Raw genomic sequence first — 11,067 nt, forward strand, 5'->3', positions numbered from 1 at the left:
CCCTGGAGCTGGCAGGGCTGGGCACGGCTCGGCATCCCCCGTGGCAGCTGTGAAGCCGGCGGGGGTTAGGCTGGGCACAGGGAGGGGCGGCAGGGAGCCGCGGAGCGCCGCAAGGACGCCGCTGGCCCATGTCTCTCCTGCAGGATCACAGGTTCTGCGGGCTGCCTGCTCGACACGGTGTAAAGCGATCCCCATTTGCTGCAGACAATGCAGCCTGTGTCGTGTCATTAATGTAGACTAAAGAGGAATGCTCAGCGCTGGCTAAGGACGGCACCTCTGGGACTGGCAATGAAAACCCTTCCTGCTGCCGAGCGGCCGCGGCCAGCAGAGTGCTGCTGGGGGGAGGACTGGCCTGGTTTGGGTGGGACCAGCACCAGTCCTGCTCGCTGCTGGCCCTGCCCAGCTCAGCCCCTGCTCACTGAGGCACTGTCTGAAGGGCAGGGCAGCTTTGCACTGCCAGGGGCTGCTGCCAGCAGGCAGAAGCTGATGGGCAGAGCTCCTGACAAGGCCTGGGGGGCAGAAAGGCTCTGCCTGCCACTTGCTGCCCTGCACACCAAGGGCACTGCCACAGCTTGTGGGGCAGGAAGGCAGAGGTGGCAGGTGTGGGGAGGAGCACCAGGAGAGGTGACCCTCAGCTGCCCACCAAGGGATTGCAGCCCATGGGTGGCATTTTGAGGAGCAAGCTGAGGGATCCCCAGGGTCCAGCCTCTTCTTCCCTGGCTGCTGTGCCAGGAGGACAATCTCAAAAGCATGATGCAGAGTAGCAGGACATGAGCTGGCACTGAGTGCTGCCAGCCCAGCCCCAGCCTGTCCTGGGCTGATCCCCAGCAGCTTGGGCAGCAGGGGCAGGGTTAGGGATTCTGCCCCTCTGCTCTACTGAGCCCCCCCTGCAGTGCTGGGGCAGCTCTGGAGTGCTCAGCACAGACAGGGACCTGTTGTAGCAGGGCCAGAGGAGGCCACAGCAGTGCTGGCAAGGCTGGAAGGGCTCTGATGGGAGGCCAGGCTGGGGGAGTTGGGGGTGGGCAGCCTGGAGAAGAGAAGGCTCCAGGAGACCTTCTGGTGGCTTTCAAGAGGTCAGGAGAAATTCTGGGACAGTGTTTTGAGCAGGGCCTGTTGTGACAGCACAAGAGGGGATGGTTTGAACTGAAAGAGATTGAGACTGGAGAGAAAGAGGAAATGTTTGACACTGGTGGTGAGAGCCTGGCTCAGGTTGCTCAGAGGGGTGGCAGAAGCCCATCCCTGGCACCATTGCAGGTCAGGTTGTCTGGGGCTGTGAGCAATCTGCTCTGGCTGCAGGGGGGTTGGGACAGATGATTTGGGAAGGTCCCTTCCCACCCAAACCCTTTGTGATTCTGTAACTTCCAGTCAGGAGCAGCAGAACTCCTCACTCCAAACCCATTTTTCTCCTGGGGAGAGTCGATGCTGACTGGAGAGGCCTGGGTGGGAGTCTGAGGTGCTCCTGAGTGACTCAGCTGTGGAGAAGCCTCTGATGGCAGCTGGGGGCATTCGAGTCCAACCACAGGGCTGCGTCTGGCTGTAATCAAAGCTCCTGCTGCTGGCTGCCAGGGCCGGGCCGTGGTTTGCCTCGGATCTATCAGGGCTCATCTCATATTTAGTCATCTCCTAATGGCTTCAGCTGTGCTTTGAGGTCGAGGACAGGCATTGATCTGCTCAAACAATTACTGCAATTAATTAGAGCTGGGCTTGCCCTGCGCTGCCCGGGACACTTCAGACCCCCCTCAAGAACTGGCACTGGCTCTGTGGCTCAGGAGCTGGTGGTGAGGAGCTCCTGCTGCAGGAGCCCCAAACCTCCCTTGCAAGAGCCAGGGGGGAATGGTCTGCAGGGACAGGGCCGGGGGGGAACCTCTCAGTCCTGCAGGAGGTTTGGAACCTCTCAGACCCGCAGGAGGTTTGGGGTCTGACAGCTCAGCAGCAATGGAACAGCAACTGCTCCATCTGCTGGGAATGGGGCTCCGGGCCCCGGCCCCTGCCGCTGCCCTGCACAGCAGCTGCTGCCGTCCTGGGCACTCCTGGCACATCGTGGGGGGCTCTGGCACCACACAACCGTTGACGCTGGAGGAAATCAGGTCGCCTGAGCTGATGCAGAGGATGGATGAGGGCAATGGACTCGGTGCAAAAGGGAAGCTGAGCACCAAGGATCAACCAAGGCTGAAGCATTCCACTGACAGCCTGCAGCAGAGGAAGAACTCCCACTCCAGGGACACTGAGGGGCTAGAGCAGGGCCAGAGGAGGGTAGCAAAGGTGGGAAAGGGTCTGGAGAACAGGGCTGGGGAGGAGCAGCTGAGGGAGCTGGGGGTGTGCAGTGTGGGGAAGAGGAGGCTGAGGGAGACCTCATTGCTCTCTGCAGCATCCTGAGAGGAGGCTGCAGCCAGCTGGGGATTGGGCTCTGCTGCCAAGGAACAAGAGATAAGACAAGAAACAACCTCAAGTTGCCCATGAGGAACAATTTCTGACCCAAAAGGGTTGTCAAGACCTGGCCCAGGCTGCTCAGGGCAGTGGTGGAGTCCTCATCCCTGGAGGGGTTTCCAAGCTGGGATGCTGAGGGCCTTGCGTCAGTGCTGAGCTGGCAGTGCCAGGTGAGGGCTGGACTTGGTCTTAGAGGTTCCAACTTTAATGGTTCTATTAATCTAAAGAAGGGTCCAATGTAAAGTGATAAAGGAGAAGTTGGTATCTTGAAAGCTGGGTCTGACCTCCACATTTCCACATCTTCCCCTTTGCTCCTCACGCTGGAGCATCAGAGGAGTTTCAGGTTGGACAAAAGGAACAATTCCTTCCCCAGAAGGGTTGTCAAGGCCTGGCTCAGGCTGTCCAGGACAGTGGTGGAGTCCCCCAAAGCCATGGAGATGTGGTGCTGAGGGCCATGGTTTGGTGCTGAGCTGGCAGGGTTTAGGGTTGGACTCTTTGATCTTCAAGGTCTCTTCCGAGCAAAACGATTCTGTGATTCTCTGACCCTACAGAAGGAGCCACAGGAGCCCCAGGGGCGATGCAGAGCTGCCCCCATGCCAGCCCCAGGGGCGATGCAGAGCTGCCCCCATGCCAGCCCCAGGGGCGATGCAGAGCTGCCCCCATGCCAGCCCCAGGGGCGATGCAGAGCTGCCCCCATGCCAGCCCCAGGGGCGATGCAGAGCTGCCCCCATGCCAGCCCCAGGGGCGATGCAGAGCTGCCCCCATGCCAGCCCCAGGGGAGATGCAGAGCTGCCCCCATGCCAGCCCCAGGGGAGATGCAGAGCTGCCCCCATGCCAGCCCCAGGGGTGATGCAGAGATGTCCCCATGCCAGCCTCAGGGGACATGCAGAGATGTCCCCATGCCAGCCCCAGTGCCCCTGTGCCTTGGGGTTTGCAGCCTGTGGCAGAGCCAGTTCTGCAAATGCCATTATTGGGGTGGAAGTAGGTGGAGGTGAGGGAGGTCAAACAGAGCCTCCATCACCAGGAGGCCATTTCTCACGGTGCTTTTGGGCACAGCTCATAACAATCCCTCCCCTTCCCCACTCCGTTGTCACTGGTGCTGAACTAAAACCCTCGTGGGAGCATCTTTGGTTGCTTCCAGGAGATGCCAGGCAGTGGGAACTGGAGGCAAGAGGAGCCTGGAAGAGCCAAGATCTTCAGGCTGGCTGAATCAACTTTTCCTTCCTTCAAGCTAAGGACACATTTGGGTTTGAGCTGGTTTGTTGGGTTTGTGTTTGTTTGCTTTTGTCAGTGAAAATATGCAGGAACTGAACCAAACCCAAACAAACCCAAACCAACAACTTCAAATTCCAAGAGACAGCCAAAAGTGAGGAACTGAGGCCAGATTTTTTTCTCCCCCTCACTGAAACAAGAGCCTCAACCCCACCCCCTCCACCATGGCCATTGCTGGAAGAACCTTTGCAGATGATGAAGAACTAAAATGTGTTGATTAATTAGTTCCAAAATCAAGCCCTGCAGACATTTCAGATGTTTCCTTTCCTTAATGAGATTTCCATGATAGTTATAACAATAAAATTAGCAGACAATGCTGCTAATCATGGATTACAAGCAGCAGGAGGGAAGAATTAGCAGCAGAAAGAGAGAGGAGATTAAGACACTTTGCTTCCCCCAACCAAGGAGCTGTCAGAGAAGCCATGTGGTGAGGTTGTCCTGTCTGAGCAGGGCAAGGAGGTGATAGAATCAGAGCATCACAGAACTGAGCAGGCTGGAAGAGAGCTCCAAGCTCAGCCAGCCCAACCTAGCACCCAGCCCTGCCCAATCAACCAGACCATGGCACTAAGTGCCCCAGCCAGGCTTGGCTTCAACATCTCCAGCCCCAGACTCCACCACCTCCCTGGGCAGCCCATTCCAATGCCAATCACTCTCTCTGACAACAACTTCCTCCTAACATCCAGCCTAGACCTGCCCTGGCACAGCTTGAGGCTGTGTCCCCTTGTTCTGCTGCTGGCTGCCTGGCAGCAGAGCCCAACCCCACCTGGCTACAGCCTCCCTGCAGGCAGCTGCAGGCAGCAATGAGCTCTGCCAGTCCCAACCCCCCCTGCCATAGGCAGGGACACCTCCACTAGAACAGGTTGCTCAAGGCTTCATCCAGCCTGGTCCTGAACACCTCCAGGGAGGTTGTGGATCACAGCAGCACAGAATGTGGGACTGGAGGAGCTTTCAGGTCCCCTCCCACCCAAACCATTCCATGATTCCATGCTCCCACTCCTGCAAATGGCACCAGCACCTTTGCTGCCTCCAGCTGTGGAGGTGGGATAGGGCAAGGGGCAGTGCCCAGTCTTGCTTCAGGGGCAGGAGTGAGAGCAGCAGCAGCTCTCAGCTGCTCTGATGGAAGCAGCAAAGGGACAGCTTCAGTGTTCCATAACCTCCCTGCAGGTGTTCAAGGCCAGGTTGGATGAGGCCTTGAGCAACCTGTTCTAGTGAGAGGTGTCCCTGCCCATGGCAGGGGGTTGGAACTGGCTGGTCCTTGAGCTCCCTTCCAACCTAACCCATTCCACACCACATCTGTCACCTCGCTGCCCACAGCTCGCTCTATGGCCCTGCTCTGTGGCTCTGCCTTGGTGACCTTTAATCATTTATCAACCAGGTCTGTTAAGGCACTCTGAGGCCCACATCCTCCTTTTGAAGCAGGCAGGTCCACCAATCCCCTACTGATGGTAATGGAGACTGTGCTCAGATTGGATGGAATTGATGCTCCTTGAGCTCCCTTCCAACCTAAACTGTTCTAAGGTAATATTACAGCTCTGGACAGAACTACACAAGTTAAAAGCAATACAGAAACTCAACAGCCCTTCCAGTAGTGAGAGTCCCCAGGAGGGGCTCCCAACCACCCTTCCATCTTCTTTCCACCCTCTACCTCATCCCAGAGTCTGCCTTATGTGCAAGGTGAGCCAGAAGGATTGACAAGGGAGGGGTTAGAAACAGAAGGATTACACAGACCCAGGCAGGGCAGCAGAAGCCCAGGCAGGGCAGCAGAAGCCCAGGCAGGGCAGCAGAAGCCCAGGCAGGGCAGCAGAGACACCAACCCCAACAGACAGAGACTCTCTCACCTGTGCCTGTGTCCTTGCTTTGATACATCTCAGCCAGCCTAGGAGTGAAGCAGGCACCACCACCGTTTGCTTTTTGCAGCCTACAATCTAATTTCTCTGATGAAAGCCTCCCAGTTAGCCTCCAAGCAGCACAGTGGGACAGGAGAGGGAGCTCCCAGCACCTGCTTTCCAGTAGCCCCCCAGGGCAGCCCCGTGCCTGATCTGCGCCACCCATTGAGCCCTGGCACAGCCTCTGCATACCACAGCCCGCAGAGGAAGCTCAGACCTCGCTGTGCCTAATTCCTGTGCTGTAGTGGAAGGATTATCCATTTACTTCACCCCAGCTGTGGAATGTCCTCCATCAGCACAGGACCTTTCCCAGCTCTTGACTTCATGCTCCTTTCCAGCACTCCACAGCAAAAAAACCTTCAACCACATCTCAGCTGCGGTGCTAAAAAAAGGCAACAGGCAGCAAAAGAGCTCAGAGCTTCAGACCCTCCTGCCCCCGGGGCTCAAGGACACGGGAAATATCCTTCAGCCCCTCAGCCTTCTGCTTGCAAGGGACACCTCTCAGCTACGCTCCCGCGGCTGGGAGCTCCTCTCAACCGGACTCAGCTGCTCAAGCCCTCACCCAGCCTGGCCTCGAACACCCCCAGGCAGGAGGCAGCCACAGCCCCCCTGGGCAGCCTGTGCCAGGCTCTCACCAACCTCACACTCAACTTCTTCCTCAGCTTCAAACCATTGCCCTTGGCCTGGCTCAGACCCCCTCAGCACAAGTCCCTCTGCAGCCTTCCTGCAGGCTCCCTTCAGGCACTGGCAGCAGCTCTGAGGTGCCTCTGGAGCCTTCTCCTCTGCAGGCTGCACTCTCCCAGCTCCCTCAGCCTGTGCTCACAGCAGAGCTGCTCCAGCCCTGGCAGCATCGCTGTGGGGGTCTAGAGGGAGAGCAGGGGGGAAGAGGTCTAAAGGGAGGGCAGGGGTGGGGTGGTCTAGAGGGAGAGCCAGGTGAGGGAAGAGGTCCAGAGGGAGAGCTGAGGGCAGAGCAGGGTTTTAGTAGGAGTGCAGAGCAGAAGCTGGAGCTTGGCTGGGTCGGTCCTGGCTAGCCCCAGGTGAGGTCTGCAGCCGGGGCAGGGCGCAGGGAGCCAGCAGAGGCTGCTTGCAGCAGCAGAGGACGGAGCGCAGGGGCTCGCCCCGAGCAGCGCAGCGGGTGGAAGAGGAGAGGCTGAGCACAGGGCTCGGCTCTCGCCGGGGCTGCCTGGGAACAAACCTGGCTCCGCTTAATGAGCGGCAGGAGGGGGGGAGGCTTCCAGCAGGCTGCTCGCCACAATAGGCACAAAGGTTGGCAGAGGGCTTTGAGCTGCACACAAAGCCCAGCTGCTGGGGGGGGCTGGCAGCAGGGAGAAAAGAGGAAGCCTTACAGAACAAGGATGAAGCTGGCTGGGAAAACTTGCACTAGGAAACTCTGTCAGCGCTCAGAAACTGGGAGGTGGAGATTGCTGCTGGAGCCTAAGGGCAGAGCTGCTCAGCAGCTGATTTTCAAGCTGGCAGCTCCTCGTGTGCCAGGGCCACAGCAGCTCTGCTGGAGGCCAGGCTGGGAGAGCTGGGGGTGTGCAGCCTGGGGAAGCAGAAGGCTCCAGGGAGACCTTCTGGTGGCCTTGCAGTGCTTCAAGGGCTGAGCAGAAAGCTGGGGACAAGAGTTTTGAGCAGGGGCTGTTGTGACAGGACAAGGGGGGATGGTTTGAACTGAAAGAGGGAGATTGAGGCTGGAGAGATGAGAGAAATGTCTGAGACTCAGGGCGGGGAGAGCCTGGCCCAGAGAGGTGACAGAAGCCCCATCCCTGGAACCACTCCAGGTCGTTTGGGGCTCTGAGCAACCTGCTCTCATTGGGGCTGTGTCCCTGCTGACTGCAGTGGGAGGGGTTGTTGGGACTGGGTGGCCTTGAAAGGTCCATTACAACCCATTCTGTGGTTCTAAGTGGTCATGCACATAAAATAAAGTCTACTTAGGTCCACCATGGAACTCCCCAGCAGGCAGAGCTGGACTGGACACCTCTGGTGTTTGACAGTGAGGGTGGGGAGACACTGGCACAGGTTGCCCAGGGACGTTGTGGATCACAGGCAGTGAGGGTGGGGAGACACTGGCACAGGTTGCCCAGGGACGTTGTGGATCACAGGCAGTGAGGGTGGTGAGACACTGGCACAGGTTGCCCAGGGGGGCAGTGCCAGCCCTGCCAGATGGAGGCCAAGGAGGACTGAAGAGCACACAGTTAAGTGAACTCCTAACCCTGCTGGGAGCTGCAGAGACGAGAGCTTGCTCTGCACTTAGTGAAGCTGTGGACACCAGGGAGAATCAGGCAGTTCGTGCAGCTGCTCCTCAGAGCAGAGACTGTGGCACAAACGATGCATTATGAAACACTTCCCTCTTGGCAATGATCCCTCTGGGGGTTAAGGCCTCTGCTTCCCAAAGCCCAGGTGATCCTGTTCCTCATTTTCTGCTCTCACCAGGACATATCAGTTTGCTTGGTACTTTTTCTTCTGCTGCTTGGCAAGGGACAGTAATGAAGCTCCCCCTACAAGGCTCTGACTTCCCTACCTTGAGGGCTTCTCAAAGCAGGAGGTCTGCTTTTGTTTCCTCTTGATTACAAACGCTTCATCCACTTTCAGCTCACACTGTGCTCCTGCCTAGATTCCTGCAAGCTCCTCAACCTGATTTGGAAGCATCTGTTCTCAATAGAATTTGAACTGGAGGACGATTAGCAAGATTGGATTCAGACTCCAATCAAGCCAGAACCCAGAAATCAAAGTCATGTGCACCCTGGCACTGCAAATCCCAGGGCAGGGCTGTCTGTGGCCAACACAAGAAGTTCCTTTTCAGAGGACATCACCAAAAGGCAGCTGCAAATATGCACATAATGCACTGTAAGGGTCAGCAAGATCAAATCCTAAAAGGGGGGGGGGGTTGGGTATGTGTTTCCAGCATGGAGGGGGGGGGAGCTGGGAGGGGAAGGAGGAGTCACTGTTTTGCTGATGGAATGAGAAGAAGTCTGAGCACTCCAGCTCTGAAGCCCTGCAGCCTGTTCACAGCATGCCAGGGGCTGGAAGGGAGCTCCAAAGCTCAGCCAGGCCAAGCCCTGCCAGGGCAGCATCACCCAGAGCAGGTCACACAGGAATACATCCAGGCAGGGTTTGGATACCTCCAGAGAGGGAGACTCCACAGCCCCCCTGGGCAGCCTGCTCCAGGGCTCTGCACCCTCACAGGGAGAAAATTCCTCCTCAGGTTTCCATGGACCTTCCTCTGCCTCAGCTTCCACCACTGCCCCTTGTGCTGGCACTGGCATCACCCAGCAGAGCCTGGCTCCAGCCTCCTGCACTCACCTGCACACATTGACAACCACTGCTGAGGTCACCTCTCAGCTCCTCTCTCCCAGCAGCACAGCCCCAGCTGCCTCAGGCTCTGCTCCTAACAGAGCTGTTCCATTCCCTTCAGCACCTTTGTGGCTCTGTGCTGAGCTCTCTCCAGCAGTTCTGTGTCCCTCTGGAACTGGGGTCCCAGTACTGCAGATGTGGCCTCATCAGGGCAGAGCAGAGGGGCAGGAGAACCTCTCTTGACCTACTCACCACAGCCCTTCTAACCCACCCCAGAATGGCATTGCCCCTCCTGGCCACCAGAGCACACTTCTGGCTCATGGTCACCCTCCCATCAGCCAGGACCCCCAAAGCCTTTTCCCCTTTGCTGCCTTCCAACAGCTCAGTCCCAAACCTGTACTGCTCCCTGGGGTTGCCCTTTCCCAGGTGCCAGACTCCACACTTGCCTTTGGTGAATTTCATCAAGCTTCTTCCTGTTGAGGCAAGAAAAGCTGCAAGGTCTCCTGCAAACCTCCAGCTTGCATCAGCCCAGGCCAGGAGCTCTCACTGCAGCATTGCAGAGTTGTGATCCTACCCTGGGGGGGTAGTGGGTACAAAAACCTGTCCCCTCCTCCCAGCCTGCCCTGCCCAGGCAGCTCCTCTGAATGCCAGGGTAATTGAAGAGTCCACCCAAAGGCCAGGCTGGGCCATCCCAGCACTGCTCTGATTGGAGTGGCTTATGGGATGGCTTTAATCAGAAAGCCAGGGCCTGGGGAATGCCTGGGAATCATAACTTCTGGAAGTGGTCCAGGTAAACCCACGGGGAGGAACTTCCTTTTAGTATGGAATGGATTAACACAAGATGCTGCAGCGTGGGCCTGAAGTCACTCTGCATTTGATCCTGCTTGAGAGCTTCAGCTCACAGAGCTGAGGACCTGCAGGCACAACCCTCACTTTCTTACTTGGGGGGAAGTCTCCTTCTAGTCTGCTGAGTGGAAATACAAAAGGTGTGACCACAGAATCATGGAATCTGGAAGGGACCTCAAGGATCATCCAGCTCCACCCCCCCTGCCATGGGCAGGGACACCTCACATGCTTTGGCAGCTGGAACCCGCAGGAGTGATGGCTCCCAGCTGCCACAGCTGCCCAGGAGAGGAGAGGGCACTGTGCCTGAATGGAGCCCCTGGCATGTGGCATCTCCTGGAGGAATGTGTGCAGACCCCCTGGGAGTACTGGAGTGTGCTCCTGGGGCTGGCTCCCATCGGCAGGGTCAGGCTGGATGTTAGGAGGAAGTTGCTGGCAGAGTGATTGGCATTGGAATGGGCTGCCCAGGGAGGTGGTGGAGTTGCCATGCCTGGAGGTGTTGCAGCCAAACCTGGCTGGGGCACTTAGTGCCATGGTCTGGTTGGTTGGGCAGGGCTGGGTGCTGGGTTGGGCTGGGTGAGCTTGGAGCTCTCTGCCAGCCTGGTGAATTCTGTGATTCCATGGCTCTATTTCATAAAGCAGAGGACACAGCCAAAAAGCTACTCACCTCTTTATAGAGCTGAGGGAATGGACTTCCCAGGTAGAAGGCAGAGGAGATGTAGCCCCAGGTGAAGGCTGCCATCTCAGTCCCACCAGGAGCGCTGAGGAGAGGGACAGAAACCAACCAAAGGGAAAGGGAGGATGGGTTTTGGCGAGAAATGTTCACAAGCATTTCAGAGGCTTAAACTGAAGAGTCCAGAGGCTGATTTTCTGGACAGGACTCCTTTCAAAGCAGTCCACTGCTGCTCTTCAAAGGAGCAGGAGAGGGCCTGAGCAAGGGTTTCATCTTCCCCTCGCACACAATGCGCCGCTGCTGCGTCACGGCCACGGCTGCGATCAAAACCAGCGCCAAGGCTCCAGGAGATGTCCTGTCCTCCTGCTAAAAAAAGCCTGCCCACAATCCTCCAGCCCCAAACTGCAGCTAGGGCCCCTGAATAAACCCCAATCATCCTGGCTGCAGAAAGCAACGGCAAGGGAAAGAACACAGAGAGGGTTTTTTTTTTTTTGGGGGGGGATTCTGGTTTCAGTTTCCTCACTCTGGCTGTGGTTTGAAAACAAACCCCAAGAGCTGCTTCCCTGCTGGGTGATGCTGCTGCCTCACAATTACTGCAGTGGCATTAGGATGGAGGCCATCAAATTGCTGGCAGAGCTTGGGAAACGACAACAGCAGCCAGGTCCAATTGTC

The sequence above is a fragment of the Pogoniulus pusillus genome, chromosome 26 (genome assembly GCF_015220805.1).
Source record: "Pogoniulus pusillus isolate bPogPus1 chromosome 26, bPogPus1.pri, whole genome shotgun sequence".
Classification (NCBI taxonomy): domain Eukaryota; kingdom Metazoa; phylum Chordata; class Aves; order Piciformes; family Lybiidae; genus Pogoniulus; species Pogoniulus pusillus.